At 34.6% G+C, this 15817-nt stretch overlaps 1 protein-coding gene across 1 annotated transcript in view; it reads right to left on the bottom strand.

Annotated features, from left to right (window-relative positions):
- LOC148949063 (uncharacterized) overlaps positions 1-15817 on the bottom strand; it is a 139431-nt gene that overhangs the window by 47539 nt on the left and 76075 nt on the right. The gene's annotated exons all lie outside the window — the stretch shown is intronic.

Genomic DNA, 15817 nt, shown 5'->3' with positions numbered 1-15817 from the left:
ATAATCTATTTCCGTAAAATCTGAACTAATAAAGGTTTTTGACCATAAACTCTAGTTTTTTGTAAAAAAAAATTATAGGAAATACATTTCTCTGGCTCAAATGTGAAACTTTGGTTAGAAAAAAAAATCCAGTTTTGATTTGAAAATAAACTATTTCCGTAAAATCTAAACTAATAAAGGTTTTGACCGTAAACTCTAGTTTTTTATAAGAAAATTATGGAAAATCCATTTCTCTGGCCTAAATGTGAAACTTTTGTTAGAAAAAAAAAATCCAGTTTTGGTGCGAAAATAAAATATTCCCGTAAAATCTGAACTAATAAAGGTTTTGATCCTAAACTTTAGTTTTTTGTAAGAAAATTATGGAAAATACTTTTCTCTGGCCCAAATGTGAAACTTTGGTTAGAAAAAAATCCAGTTTTGGTTCGAAAATAAACTATTTCCGTAAAATCAGAACTAATAAAGGTTTTGACCGTAAACTCTAGTTTTTTGTAAGAAAATTATGGAAAATATATTTCTCTGGCCCAAATGTGAAACTTTGGTTAGAAAAAAAGTCCACTTTTGGTTCGAAAATAAACTATTTTCGTAAAATCTGAACTAATAAAGGTTTTGACCGTAAACTCTAGTTTTTTGTTAGAAAATTATTAAATATACATTTCCCTGGCTCAAATGTGAAAGTTTCCGTAAAATCTGAACTAATAAAGGTTTTTGACCGTAAACTCTAGTTTTTGATCATAGTGTACTCAATCTTTTTAGGATGTATGGAGTATGTATGGAGTATCATCTATACAAGCATAGATGATATTGATGAAGTAAAGGAAATCCACTATATGTCTGTTGATACTGATGAATTAAAGGAAATCTATTATACATCAATAGGATTATCATACATATCAGATGATCTAGTGAGGAGGGGGCCTTCTGAAAGAATGTGTATTGAAGACGAAGAGCGGTTGTCTGCTCATCGTCTTCCTATAAGAGTACTTGAAGATTTATTTCAAGAGATGCCCCCTTTGAACAATTTAACGGTAAATGATGAACCGAAGGTTGAGATTGAATGTATACCATCCCCTTTGGTAAATATAATGGTAGTAGAGTATGGTGATGATGATATCGAGATCATTGAACCGAACCTTGTTTATTTAAAAAGCATTGTAAATACTGATATTTCAAAAGAATAAAGATTAGAAGAATGAATTATTTGTTGTTATCTTTGATAGAAAACTTGGCTGTGGACTGATAATACTCCATGGAGTGATCTAATCAAACTGAACTATTCATGCAGAGAAGTCTCTGATGGTATCCTTACTCTATATATATCTAGTATGAGAAAATTAAAATAATACAAGCAAATTAATTGTATGATTACAATATAAAACTCATTATGTATATCAATAATTAGATCTATCGTTAAATCATATATGAGAACTCTTCCACCACGGTTTTCGTTGTTTAAAATCCTTTCCGTAGAATGACATCTTATGTTGTCTCTTAAAGGGCCACTTTTTCTCTTCTCTTAGAACATATTCATCATAATATTTAGAGTTACATCTCGCTTTATACACATTTTTCATTGGGTTTTCACTCCTGTCTTTTACACTATAGAGAAAGCCCTCTTTTCCAAGTCTCTTCATTGGATCTTCCTTTTCTGTCATATTAAACCTTCTTTTATGTGAGCTTACTTGCAATCGGTATAAATTTCTCTCCATATCAAATATAATTTTCTTCTCATTTCCTCCAGATTCTTCTCATCTATCTCTGCCTCTTTGCTGTCTAAACATGCAGTAGGTTCATGAGAATGTTCAAAATCGTGAAAATGTCCTTTACAAATAGAACAGTTGCAATAAAAGAATATTTCTAACTCAACTTGTTCGCTCATTTTATGACACTGCTAACTAAAAACCTAGTGAATTCTATTCACAGACTAATAAAAACTATAGGAAAAATCCTTTCCTTATATTCTCTGCAATCCTCTCCCGCTAATATTTCCGGCCCTCTGATTGGTTTAAAAGGAGACACGTGATCATGTTTCCCGTTATCGAATCGATAAAATTCCCCCACCGATTATGTAAATCAATTTCTCAGAAATCCAATTGTCCTAGTCAATTACGCAATCAATTTTTTGGAAATCCTCTCCCCTTCGATTAGGTAATCAATTTCTCGGAAATTCACTTGTCCTAGTCGATTACACAATCAATTTTTTGGAAGTCCTCTCCCCACCGATTACGCAATCAATTTCTCGGAAATTCACTTGTCCTAGATCAATACATTCCCCATCGATTATGTAAATCACCCCTTGTGTCATTACACCTGGCCAAACAACAACAACAAATCAATCGACCTTGACCCCACTAGACATTAATAAACCATGAAAATACATTAAAATGAGAAAAATTCTGTTTTTTTATTCTCAGTGACAAAAACCATAAAAACATAAATAAATTATGTATTGTTTGTACTTGTCATAGTCGAGTCCTTGATCAAAACATTCCCCCATCGATTACGCAATCAATTTTTCAGAAATTCCCTTCCCCCTCGAGTCCTAGATCAATACATTCCACACTGATTATGTAAATCACCCCTCGTGTCATTACACTTGGTCAAACAACAACAAAAAATCAATCGACCTTGACCCCATTAGACATTAATAAACCATGAAAATACATCAAAGTGAGAAAAATCCTGTTTTTTATTCTCAGTGACAAAAACCATAAAATCATGCATAAATTATGTACTGTCGGCGTTAGACTCAATTGTAGATGGCAACACGGTGTTCTCGTGGGAGCTCATGAGGGGGTTCTACTTATATTTTGGCAGGCCAATGTGGTTTAACAAATTGTTAAAAAAAAATTCTTCTTTAAATGACTCATTACATGCTCCAAAATATGTCTTTTTAACTGTAAGAGCATTATCTGCTTAAAATAACAATTATTCATCACGCTCAGAAGAGTTAATATTAAGAAGGTAATTATATGATAGAAACCCTACCTAATGTTTTTCTCATATGTCTCTCTTACGCACAATCCTAATGAAATATACCCTTAAAAACTACCCTTGAAAGTATTTAGGTTCAGTTGCACGGTGATTCTGTTGCATGGGGGTTCAGATGTACGGGGGTTCAGTTACACGGGGGATCAGTTAAATGGGGTTGAGTTGCACGGGGGTTTATTTCAACAAGGGTTTAGTTAAATAGGGCTCAGTTACACCGTGGTTCAGTTACACGGTGGTTCAGTTAAAAACACACCGAAATATATGCTTTGTGTTTTTTTCAGTATTTTCGTTTGGCCTTAAAATTTTTTGATAGTTCCTTCTTTATATTTTGGCAGGCCAATGTGGTTTAACAAATTGTTAAAAAAAATTTCTTCTTTAAATGACTCATTACATCCTCCAAAATATGTCTTCTCAGCTGTAAGATCATTATCTGCTTAAAATAAAAATTATTCATCACGCTCAGAAAAGTTAATATTAAGAAGGTAATTTTATGATAGACACCCTACCTAATGTTTTTCTAATATGTCTTTCTTACGCACAATCCTAATGAAATATACCAAAGTAGAATAAAATATAATACCTTAGAAACAAATTTGGGCTACATTTTTGCACATTAGGGGGGGGGGGTAAAGTATAGCGGGTCTCTATACCTACTGTGTTAGGTACAATTAATTTGCATATTGTGTAATTGTATCCTAAATTCACGCTGTCCAAATACTTTACCCTCCGACCCCACCCCACCCCCCCTCCTTATGTGTAAATATATAGCCCAAAATATATATATATATATATATATATATATATATATATATATATATATATACACACATATATATATATATATATATATATATATATATATATATATATATATATATATATATATATATATATATATATATATATATATATATATATATATATATATATATATATATATATATATATATATATATATATATATATATATATATATATATATATATATATATATATATATATCACGCTAAGCTGAAACAACTAACGAAAAAAAACAGTTCTGTAATACGTCAAAGAGTGAACAACTTGAGCGGCAGTCCACATATTATACAAGTACCATTAAGAATTGTACGTAAAACAAAATTAGTCACAACAGATGACTTGCCAATTTTAACAGCAAAAAACGTAAAAGTTTTCCTAAGTTTGTCACGTTTGTTGATTCTTCGAATTCAAGAGCAGCAATTCCATTTACCTTGATCTTAGGCAACTGATGACTATTTCTACACCAATTTACTGGCTGGACCAAGCAGGTAAGGTAAAAGGTAAATGTAAAGTATACGGCAATGGACTTTACGGTTCCTACCGGTGGTGCTGATCTCCGTTTCTTTGCCCTACAGCCAGAAAGTGCAATGGGGGGTTGGGGGCCAACCGTCCTGTGCTCTCGTACACCCTTCGTGTTTACCTTCCCCAGATTTCTCCAGATACCCATTTAAAGCTGGGTCGACTCTGGCTGGGCTTACAGAGTCATACCACTGACCAATGTCCCAAACCAAATAATTGGGTACACTAGGATTCGAATCCTCGTCCTCTCAGACAAAGGATCCTAAATCCAGCTCACCAATCCACTCGGCTAGGACCAAGCAGGAAAAAGCTTAAAATCGTGCCCCGTCACTTATCTCGTAAACATAAATAGAAAAATTTCACTTAAGCCCCATTTAAAGTGAGAATCTACTGATATCGAGATTTAGCTAGTGCTAACCCAAATTTTTCCGCCGATCAGAACATTCGGTAAACAATCCGATTGGCGTCAATTAGCACTCGCTAAATCTTAATAATAGTAACGTCTCAATGTGAACAGGAATTTAAACAGAGCTACCTTATTAATAATTTTGCCTTTTGACAAAATGAAATAATAAGCAAAAAATTTCGTTCACATAATCTCTTTGGTATCACACAAAACATAAGAATTTTGACACGTTCTTTGATTTATCAGACTAAACTAAAAAGCGTCATTTAAATAATGATCAGATAATGTTTCTGATTCAAACCTAATTTTGTGTGATAGAAGTAACCCTTACCTTACAGCCCATCTTATGGGGGCTGTTTAACACATACCACTTAAGTCAATAGCCGACTCTGACAAAAAATAAATTATAACACACTGCGTGAGCTTAGCTTATGCAAGCGTAACCTTGGGAGAAGACTGCTTGGTATTCCAATATGCTGATTCTTGGATCACTTCCCCGATACGTCAAATATTTATGTCAAAACACTTTCGTCATCATAAAACGAGATCCCCTTGCGAACGCTAAGAATTCAGACTCAATGTATCTTTTTTCAAACAGTTCGTGGTAACGAACTGTAAGTAAGGAGCGACCCGGCTCAATAGTAACCGAAACTCTAAAAAAAGGAATTTTGATACCAATAGATACATCAAAAGAATCAGATTTTAATGCTGGTTGAAAATATATAAGTTTCATCAAGTTTAGTCTTACCCATCAAAAGTTACGAGCCTGAGAATTTTTTTTTATTTTTTGAAAAAGGGGGAAACACCTCCTAAAAGCTATAGAACCTTAATGAAAATAACACCATAAGATTCAGCGTATCAGACAACCCTATTGTAGAGGTTTCAAGTGTCTATCGGAAAAAATGTGAAATTTTGTATTTTTTTGCCAGAAGAAAGATCACGGATGCGTGTTTATTTGTTTTTTATTAGTTTTTTTTCCAGGGGTGATCGTATCGATCAAGTGGTCCTAGAATACCGTAGGAGGGCTCATTCGAACGAAAATTAAAAGTTCTAGTGCCATTTTTAAGTGACAAAAAAATGGAGAGCAGCTAGGCCCCCTCCCACGCTCATTGTTTTCTCAAAGTCACCCGATCGAAATTGTGAGATAGCCATTTTGTTCAGCATGGTCGAAAAAATAATCAATATGTATTTTATGATGACATAATCCCCCAAAACCCCCGGGGGGAGGGCTGAAAGTTATGAACTTTACCCAATGTTTACATATAGCATTGGTTATTGGGAAGCATACAACGTTTTTAGGGGGGATTTTTTCTGGTAGTGGGCGGTCGGGGGTTGTGTGGGAGGATTTTTCCATGGAGGAAGTTTACATGGGGGAAGGGAAATTGCTATGAAAGAGGCGCTGGATTTCCCAGCATTATTTAAAAAAAACGATCGGAAATTTAGAGCTAATTATTGTTTGGATAATATTAAGTGGCTTGGTGTATCGTTTTGCCCGTCTATTTCTGAAACTTGCTCCGAGTTGGTTACTAATGCATTAAAAAGTATTCATGTGTCGTATGGTAAGATATCTCCAAATAGAGGGCGTTCTAATCGTAAGGGCCTAAGCTCGGCATTATAATAGTTTTTGCTCCCCAGGAGTAAATTTCCTATCTGGATTCCACCACCTGCTGAGAAAAATAGATTTACTGAGACTTGGAAGGGGTTATTTTAGATACTGTAAAAATCTGATGTATTTACCCAGCCGTGTCAAAAAGAGAAATATTGTATCCGGTTATGGTGTCATTGATGGTTGCGCACGGCTGGTCAGTCTGGCTTCTAATGTGATTACGAATACTTGTAATGTTGTTTCTGTCACCGACCCCCCCTAGTTTGCTTTCTTCATCGTGATATGAGTTAAATTGTATTTTTGTTGTTTTTTGTTTGTTTTCGTATTGATGTTGTTACTATTATTATATTTTTTTCTTTCGTATTTACTCCGCAGTGTCATTTCTAATGCTCATTTGTGGGTTATAAATAAATTAATTAATTATTCTAATGAACGACCTTTGTGATTAAGGGATCATTTTTAAAGAATTGAAACAAAATTCGAACTTTAGCGTGAAGAGCGAGGCATTGACTTGGGGGCGAACCCCCTAATATATGTATTAAAAAATATGAATATAGAAGTTAGTTACGTAAGTTAATTCGTAAGTTACGTATATTTATTACTAATAAAAACGTTCGTAAATAAAATTAAACAACTTTCGAGAAAGCCATTTAACCAAATAAAATTAAAATTAACACACAAATTTGGTTTTAATTATTCATGTACGGTGATCCAAAATCAAAACCTGCATTAATTCAAAAACGTTCCAAAATTAAATAAAAAAACAAATTTTTTAACTGAAAGTAAGGAGCAACATTAAAACTTATAACGAACAGAAATTATCCCGTATATGAAAGGGGCTGTCCCCTCCTCGACGCCTCGCTCTTTGCGCTAAAGTTAGACTCTTTCTCATAACGCTATTTTTTAAAACAAAAAAAAATTAGCGTAAAGAGCGAGGCGTTGAGGAGGGGACAGCTCCTTTCATATACGGAATAATTTCTGTTCGTTATAAGTTTTAATGTTGCTCCTTACTTTCAGTTAAAAAATTTGTTTTTTTTTTATTTAATTTATATAAAAATAAAAGGCAATTGGCTAATCTAAAACGTGTGAATGTCATTTTGAAACTAAAGAGAGAGGGGTTGTCTCCTCTAACTCTTAGCGGTCATCTTCAAATTTCTATTACGGTGTACTGTCTTGTTGGGGTAGATTTGCCCCAACTTCACAACTGGCTACTTACAAAGGGCAGAATAACTTGTATTTTACATTCGATTGAGCTCTTCCTCAATCTTCTAAAACAATTGGCTCAATACGATCACCCCCGGAAAAAAAGCAAAAAAATAAATAAATATTTATCTTTGTTCCTAGATCTCGGAAAAATCTTTTTTCAATTATAGAAATTTTCGGTGAAATTCGTGAAATTTGACAAAAAATCTTCATTGAAATATATGGTCTTTATAGGGTGAAACTGTTCGATAGATTTGGTTGATTTATAACCTTCTCTTAAGGCTAATCATCTTTATTAGTGGTTAATGCTATTTTCACTACTCTTGAAAATCGGGAATAACTGCTGCGATTTAAGTGATTTTGCACTGATTTTTTTTTTTTTTTTTTTTTTTTTTTTTTTTTTTTTTGACGACTCCCGAGTTAGAAAGTAAAATAATGTTGGTTTCACTTTTTCTATATATTTGTTATCTTTTGTCGAAAACAAGAAAACAAGTTATTTTAGTTTGATGAATAAAAATTTAGTAGATGGGAAATGAAAGTAGATATTTTTTCAGTTGAATCTACCAGTGTTTAAAAAAAAAAAATTGTTACAGAATTATAAATTTTTTTTTTTAAGGTGCAAAAAATTAGTTTTAGTTTTCATCATTTTCTTGCTATAAGGCATATAATCAAACAGTTCGTGGTAACGAACTGTAAGTAAGGAGCGACCCGGCTCAATGGTAACCGAAACTCTAGAAAACGGGTTTTGATACCAATAGATATATCAAAAGAATCAGATTTCAATGCTGATTTCAAATATATAAGTTTCATCAAGTTTAGTGCTACCCATCAAAAGTTACGGGCCTGAGAAAATTTGGCTGATTTAAAAAAGGGGGAGAGACCCCCTAAAAGTTACGGAACCTTAATGAAAATCACACCATCATATTTAGCGTATCAGAGAACCCTACTGTAGAGGTTTCAAGCACCTATCTGCAAAAATGTGGAATTTTGCATTTTTTGCCAGAAGAAAGATCATGGATGCGTGTTTATTTGTTTGTTTGTTTTTTTTTCCCCAGGGATGATCGTATCAACCCAGTGGTCCTAGAATATCGTGGGAGGGCTTATTCGAACAGAAATTAAAAGTTATAGTGACCTTTTTAAGTGACGGAAAAAATGGAGGGCAACTTGGCCCCCTCCCACGGTTATTTTTTCGCAAAGTAACCCAATCAAAATTTTGAGATAGCCATTTTGTTCAGCATGGTCGAACATATGATAAATATGTCTTTCAGGGTGACTTAACCCCCCGAAGTTCCCAGAGGGAGGACTAAAAGTTATGAACTTTACCCAATGTTAACATATAGTTTTGGTTTTTGGGAAGTATACAGAAGTTTTCTGGTGTTTTTTTTTTGGGTTATGGGTTGGTTTGGGGGGGTGGGGGGTTATGTTGGAGGATCTGTTCATGATGGAATCTTCCATGGGGGAAGGGAAATTGCCATGAAGGGGGCGCCGGACTTGCCAGCATTATTTATTGGTTATTGGGAAGTATACAACCATTTTCAGGAAGGATTATTTCTGGAGGGGGGGGGGCGGCTAGAGGAGGGGGTTAATCTGGAGAATATTTCCGTGGAGGATGTTTCTTTGGGGTAAGGGACATTTCTATGAAAGGGGCGCCGGATTTCCAAGCATTATTTAAAAAACGATCAGAAATTAAGTAAAAAAAAAACAAGTTTTTTCAACTGAAATGTAAGAAGGAATATTAGAACTTAAAACGAACAGAAATTATAACGTATTTGAGGGGGATCTCCCCCAAGTCAATACCTCGCTCTTTACGCTACAGTTTTTTTTTTAGTGCTTTCAAAATAGCTCTCTATTCTAATTAAACGGCCTTTGTGATTCAGGGGTTTGTGAATCAAAATTTTTTTTACTTTTGACGTAAAGAGCGTGGTATTGACTAAGGGGAGAACCCCCTCATATACGTAATAACATATACGTAATAAAAAAGACAATAAGAAAACAAGCGATACGGCTCAATAGTAATCCAAACTTTTAAAAACGGAATTTTGATGTCAATAAATGTATCAAAAGAATGTGTTTATAATGCTGATTCTAAATATATAGATTTTATTAAGTTTAGTACTACTCATCAAAGGCTACGAGCCTGAGAAAATTTACCCGATTTTTTAAAGAGGGGGGAAACATCCCCTACAAATGAAAGAATTTTAATGAAAATCACACCGTCAGATTCAGCGTATCAGAAATCCCCATTACATAGGTTTTAAGCTCATATCTGCAAAAATCTGCAACTTTGTATTTTTTGCCAGAAGAAAAATATACGAATATAGAAGTTAGTTACGTAAGTTAATTTGTAAAGACATCCATTTAGCAAAAGAAAAGTAAAATTTTTATGCAAATAAAAGCTGCATTAACTAAAAACCGATCAGAAGTTAAATAAAAAAAAACAAGTTTTTTAAACTGAAAGTAAGGAGCGACTTAAAACTTAAAACGAACAGAAATTATTCCGTATATGAAAGGGGATGTCCCCTCCTCAACTCCTCGCTTTTTACGCTAAAGTTTTTCATTGTTTTAAAAAAAAGTTGTGTAAAAGAGTCAAATTTTAGCGTAAAGAGTGAGGCATTGCGGAGGGGGCAGCCTCTTTCATATATGGAATAATTTCTGTGCGTTTTAAGTTTTAATGTTGCTCCTTACTTTCAGTTTAAAAAACTTGTTTTTTTTTATTTAATCTGCTACAAAGGCTAGAATTTTGGACAGTATGCAGATTTCATAATCTACAATGATTACAGCAAGTGTCTGATGTTTTTCACAAACTAAATTAAATACAAAAGAAAAAAATACAAATAAAAAAATTGCTCAATTTTTACTTTATTTTCCCATTGTTTCTCGCCTGGTAGCGTTATTTCGTCAGCCAATAGGAAGAAAGCCCGCAATTTTGATTGGACTCTGTTGAACTCTGTTCTATATATCATTATGACTTTATGACTTTCGGGTAGAAACTGTCAAGAAGACCTTTGAGCCACGAGGAAGAAAAATATAAACAGAAGGTGGCTGATTTAAAATACCGGTAAGTAAATATTACATATACTATGTTCATTCCATCCAGTCCAGAAGCTTTTAAAATTGCTTCCGATGGGTTCTGGTTTTACATACCCTTCAATCTGAAATTTATGGGAAAAACTTGTTTCTTATATATACAGTGGTTAGGAGACAAATTGACATTAGGTTTACCAGGCACGTACAATGTAACTTTGTGGAGGAGGATGCAAAATAATCTTACCAGCTCTCCAAAAACAATAAAATTTTCTGTTTCAGGTGAAAGGATGTTTTATGATTTGGAGGAAGATTAACTACGTGCCTCCAGGATATCCAATAGAGGAAGCGAATTGCTTTATGGACCTTGTAGTGATAGCAATCGGAGTAGAAAGCGCCTTGCTTGTTTGAGTATTATAATTGTGGCAATCAGACCTGACCTGAAACATGCGTGAGGAGCATAATGGTAAATACTTATTACAACACTTAAACATAATTAACAGGATATATAGTGCTATCCATTTTTTATTATTATTATAGCTATTTATAGATATTGTGATTCATTTTAGTCTGATAAAGCTTATTTAATGAATTCTCTTCCCTGTGAATTTCTTTTTTTTTCTATTTTTATGAAGCAAATGCTTTACGTGTTAATTGTTTGAATGTTTAATGTTACGAGATCTGTTTCTGAATCCCCCTCCTACAGGCCATGGAGCCTTTGTGGGGATTTGTAGATTGTTGTGTAATTATTGTACTATTAAATGGAAAATAAATCTATCAATCTATCTATCTATATATCCTCTTACCACTTTTCTGCTTGGAGCACAACCTAGAGATTTCAGTTTTCTAGATGCCATACCTACTTTTAATGAATGTCTATATGGAAAATCAATGTTGCAATTCTAATTTAATTAAAAGGAAGCGGTCAAAAGGGACGAAGAATCATTTGCCATAGTGGCATATTTTCTTAGACATACAATGTATTCCGTCTTTATTGGGTACTTATCCATTATTCAGAAAAGACCCAAGTTGATTCAATTTACAAGTACTCGGTTGAAACAACTGAGATTAGACCCCGGCGCCGCGCCGGCGGATCGACCGAACGCCACCGACGAGAGGCCCGGTCGAACGCCGCCGAAGTGTCGAGACGCCGCCGGCGTGCCGAAGGCGCGCCGCTGCCGACAAAGGCGGCAGTGTTCGGTCGACTTTAAATTAATTTTGCGACAATTCTTTATTGCGTCAACCGCAAAGTCGGAGCTTTTCCTTCTCGTGTGGTTTAGTTTTTCGATTTTCCTGATTAGAAATCAAGAAGGGCTTGAACTATCCCCAAATTTTCGGGTATTTCCCCGAAAATCTATGCGTCACCCCGAAAAAAAATTGGTTCCCCAAATCCCCGAAAATCACGCAATCACTGTGCCACCCCTAGCGATTTATCACCAGTGACTTTCCCTGCCAAATATTACTTTGCATACCATAATTCTTCACTACTCTCTTGTTCGTTAATTTCCGTCTCTTTTGTTACTTTGCATAAAAACCAATCAGGTGCAATATGCAATTGCAAATATTGCAATATACACGGTTCTTCATATGTTGACAAAAAAAGTATCGTCTTTATGAAATGAGTTTAAATCATTTCGAATGCAGTTTCTCAATCGCTATTTCTAACATCGTTCTTAGTCAAGAATTTTATTTTCAAGTTGAATAGAATTATAGAACGAATTCACTACTATACAGCTTCAGACTTCAGTTGGATTTTGAAATTGACATCCGACAGATTGCTTCTACAGCTGAATTGTAAGTTTGCAGATTTTTTTTTTTGCTTTTTTTAGATAAGATTTTATTAATGCTTAATACTCAATTGTTGAACGCCTGATAGAAAATACAATCTTCTTTCTGAAACTTTTGAAACGTTTAACGTTATTTTGCGTGTTTGTTTGAACCATATAGTGACCTAGCTAATTATTAAGTAACTTATTTTTCTAATGAAAGCTGAGAAGGTATCCTATTTAGGTGGTATCCAGAGGGGGGTAGGGGGGTATTACATTTAAATGATAATATCTTGAATTTTTTTTTTTGAAAGCAGGGATCCCAAAAAGTTTTTTTTTATTTAAAGCAGAGACGGTATCCTATCAAGATAGTATCCAGAAGGGGGGGGGCATAGGGAGTTATTATATTTAAGTTATAGTACCTTGATTTTTTTATTGAAAGCAGGGATGCCAAAAAGTTGACAAAAATTAACAAGATTTTCGTGAGTTATACTTGATTCAGCACTTGCATGGTTTTATCGTCCAAAGGGAAAGGGACATATGCGTCCAATCCGTTTTTTTTTCTTATTGATGAAACGGGTTTACTTTGAAAACATTCATTCATAAGTACCAGGCAGATTCACACTAAAACGAATCGGTGTGACGAAAGCGATATCGACTCCCCCACCTAACGTTGCGCTCGAGTGACAATGGCGCCCTTGGTCCAGTGCCCAAGTTACATTAACAGGCCAGGTCATAATAAAAGCTTTCAATATGGGAGGTTTCAAGGAGGAGTCTTGGACAGTCTTATGACCTCAGGGTACTAGATGTTGCAACGTTCTTACATATCTACAGTGGTTTAAAAAAATTTGATCACCCCTCAAATGATTACCAAAAATATGCACAAATATAACAAATGTAAGATTTGGAATAATATAAAACTTTTTTCAAAGCTTTGAAGAAAAGCAAAAAAGGCTAAATACCCTTAACTACGCCTGAAAGCTATTTTAAAAAGAAACTCTTTGGAGATTTCCATGGAAATGACCATAGCAGAAACTTTCAGCCTAGGTGGGAATCAAAGAGCAGTCTTTGAGTATTTTGACCACAGGTGACTTATTGTTGCGACTTTCTTAAATTTGGTAATTTTTGTGAGCATTTGGAAATCAAAGCTTAAACTCAATAACTGATACTAAATGTCCTTACATTTTGCTTGGATTAAAAGGGACGAACTAGGATGAAAATCTCAACATCTTCCTGGAGCTACTTCAATCTGCATATTATTTCATTTAATTATTTTAAAACGGATGAGCTTTTCATTTTTTACCAGAAAATAGCTGGCATTTAATTTTTCTTCATACCGAATAAACCATTAAGTGTTTTTTGTTTCATTGTAATTGAAGTGTTCTCGTGTGAAGTGTTCATCATGTATTTTTCAATTTGATAAATTTACTCCTTTTAGATGCAGTTTATAATTTGACTGATATTAGGTATTTATCAATGTATAATTTGGAATGAATCCTCAAAGGAAAAAAACGAATAATTTCCAAAATAGAAGCTAAAAACAATAAAAAAACAGCAGCCTACGCCTACATGAGCCTTGAGACTTAGCCTACATGAGACATATTCTATAAAATAGCCAACACACTTTATATTGCATTTTTTTTAAATTGTAATTAAAACCAGTTACAAGAAGTATTTTTAAGAATCCAAAAGAGCAAAAAAAAACAATCAATGTCAAAGTCTCCCATTTCAACTGTTTTAAAGGTGACAAAACAGATATAGGCAAAGGGCATTATGAAAAAATTAAGCTTCTAAGTTCAAAGTTATATTCAAAGTTTTTACCCAGATAACTGACGAATTTTGTGATACGGTATTTGAAGTTTTGTGATACGGTATTTGAAGTTTTGTATGCAGCAATGCTAGATGAAAAAACCCACTAATTTTGATAATTATTTATGTTAAGAATACATAGCTAATAGATACTTCAACTACTCGTATTATGCAAGGGTTCTGAAACGCCACGGCCATTTCGTTTCTACCACATTTCTACTTCTCTTGATGAACAACGAAGAAGACCAGTTTCCAGTCTGCGACTTGTGAATTTTTGAACTCATGAATAGGCTCGAATCTGTTGTAAATTTAAGCTGTGATTTGAGAAAGACTGATGAAAACATTAATGTTTGCGGTCAACATTGATCACGCCGGTGGTGCGCCGCCGACATCTTACCGGCGGTGCGGCGCGCTGTTTTCGGCCCCGCCGCCGCCGGTCTTCCCTCATCGGCGTGGCGCCGGGGTCTAACTGAGATGCTTGGGAGATAGTTAGGATATATATAATTTGGGCTGTATATTTGCACATTAGGGGGAGTTGCGAGTTAAGTACAGTGGGGCTGCGTGCAAAACCTAACCGGTACTTATTTAGTAGCCGATAAACACACGAGAAGAACCGCATAGAGAATGTAAAAGATCCTAATGAAAAACAGGTTTCCTCTGCATATTGAGGCAGTGGCGAATTCAGGGGGAGGGCGAGGGGGGCACCCCCCCTCCCCTAACGTCGTCTAAGGTAGTGTAATTTACTTTAATTAACGCAAGTTTGTCGGATCAAACAATTTTGGGCCCCCCCCTAAAATAATCCTGGATCTGCCCCTGTAGTGAGATATTGCTCACTCTGTGAAAGATATGTAAACTTTAGTTTTTTGGGGTTAAAGGGGAAAAAAAGGTGCCTAGGTTAGGTTGGGTTACTTATTTAATATATGCTATACTTTACCCCTACCCACCCCCTAATTTGCAAATATATAGCCCAAACTTGTTCATAAACTATTATATTTGGTACTTGTCTATAATCCAGTAAGTAAGCGAGAAGTGAAGTTTCGTTAATTCTAATAAGATAAAACAAAAGAGGATAACAATATAATTATTCAGAAACAAATTGGGGATATATATTTGCACATTAGGGGGTGGAATGGGGGTAAAGTATAGCATATATTAAATACGTAACCAACTTAACCCAACCTAGGTACGTTTTAGTCCCCTAAACCCCCAAAAAACTAAAGTTCAAATATAGTTCCCGGAGTTAGAAACTGTTTTTTATGCATTGTCGCATATGAAACATCGGGTATCTTCACAATACAATTCTCGCGTACTTACCGGATTCTAAACAAGTACCTTATATTTTCATCCTATTTTGTTTATTTTACTAGCATTAATGAAACTGCACTTCTCGCGTGTTTATCGGCTACTAAATAAGTACCACCTAACCTAACCAAAAATACCAGATATTGCTTATAAAAAATATAGCTACAATGTAGTTTTCTACTCAGTCGAAGCTTATTGTCTTCGTATACTGACAGTAACAAACCGGTTATTGTCGGATTTTTTGGATCCAAATTCTTTGTGTTTTCTGAATAATGGACAAGTACCCTTTATTGTTTATTCCTTCAAATAATTGACCCCCCCCCCTCCGCTTTTCATTCTTTATGTCTATGTGCTCAGTTGTCTTTATTCTTCTTTTGGTTCCAGCTAATTAGT

Source organism: Artemia sp. Qi Xiang Cuo, chromosome 8, assembly GCF_049724085.1.
Source record: "Artemia sp. Qi Xiang Cuo chromosome 8, ASM4972408v1, whole genome shotgun sequence".
Classification (NCBI taxonomy): domain Eukaryota; kingdom Metazoa; phylum Arthropoda; class Branchiopoda; order Anostraca; family Artemiidae; genus Artemia; species Artemia sp. Qi Xiang Cuo.
Note: the sequence above shows the minus strand (reverse complement) of the source record. Positions and strands in the feature narration are given on the sequence as shown.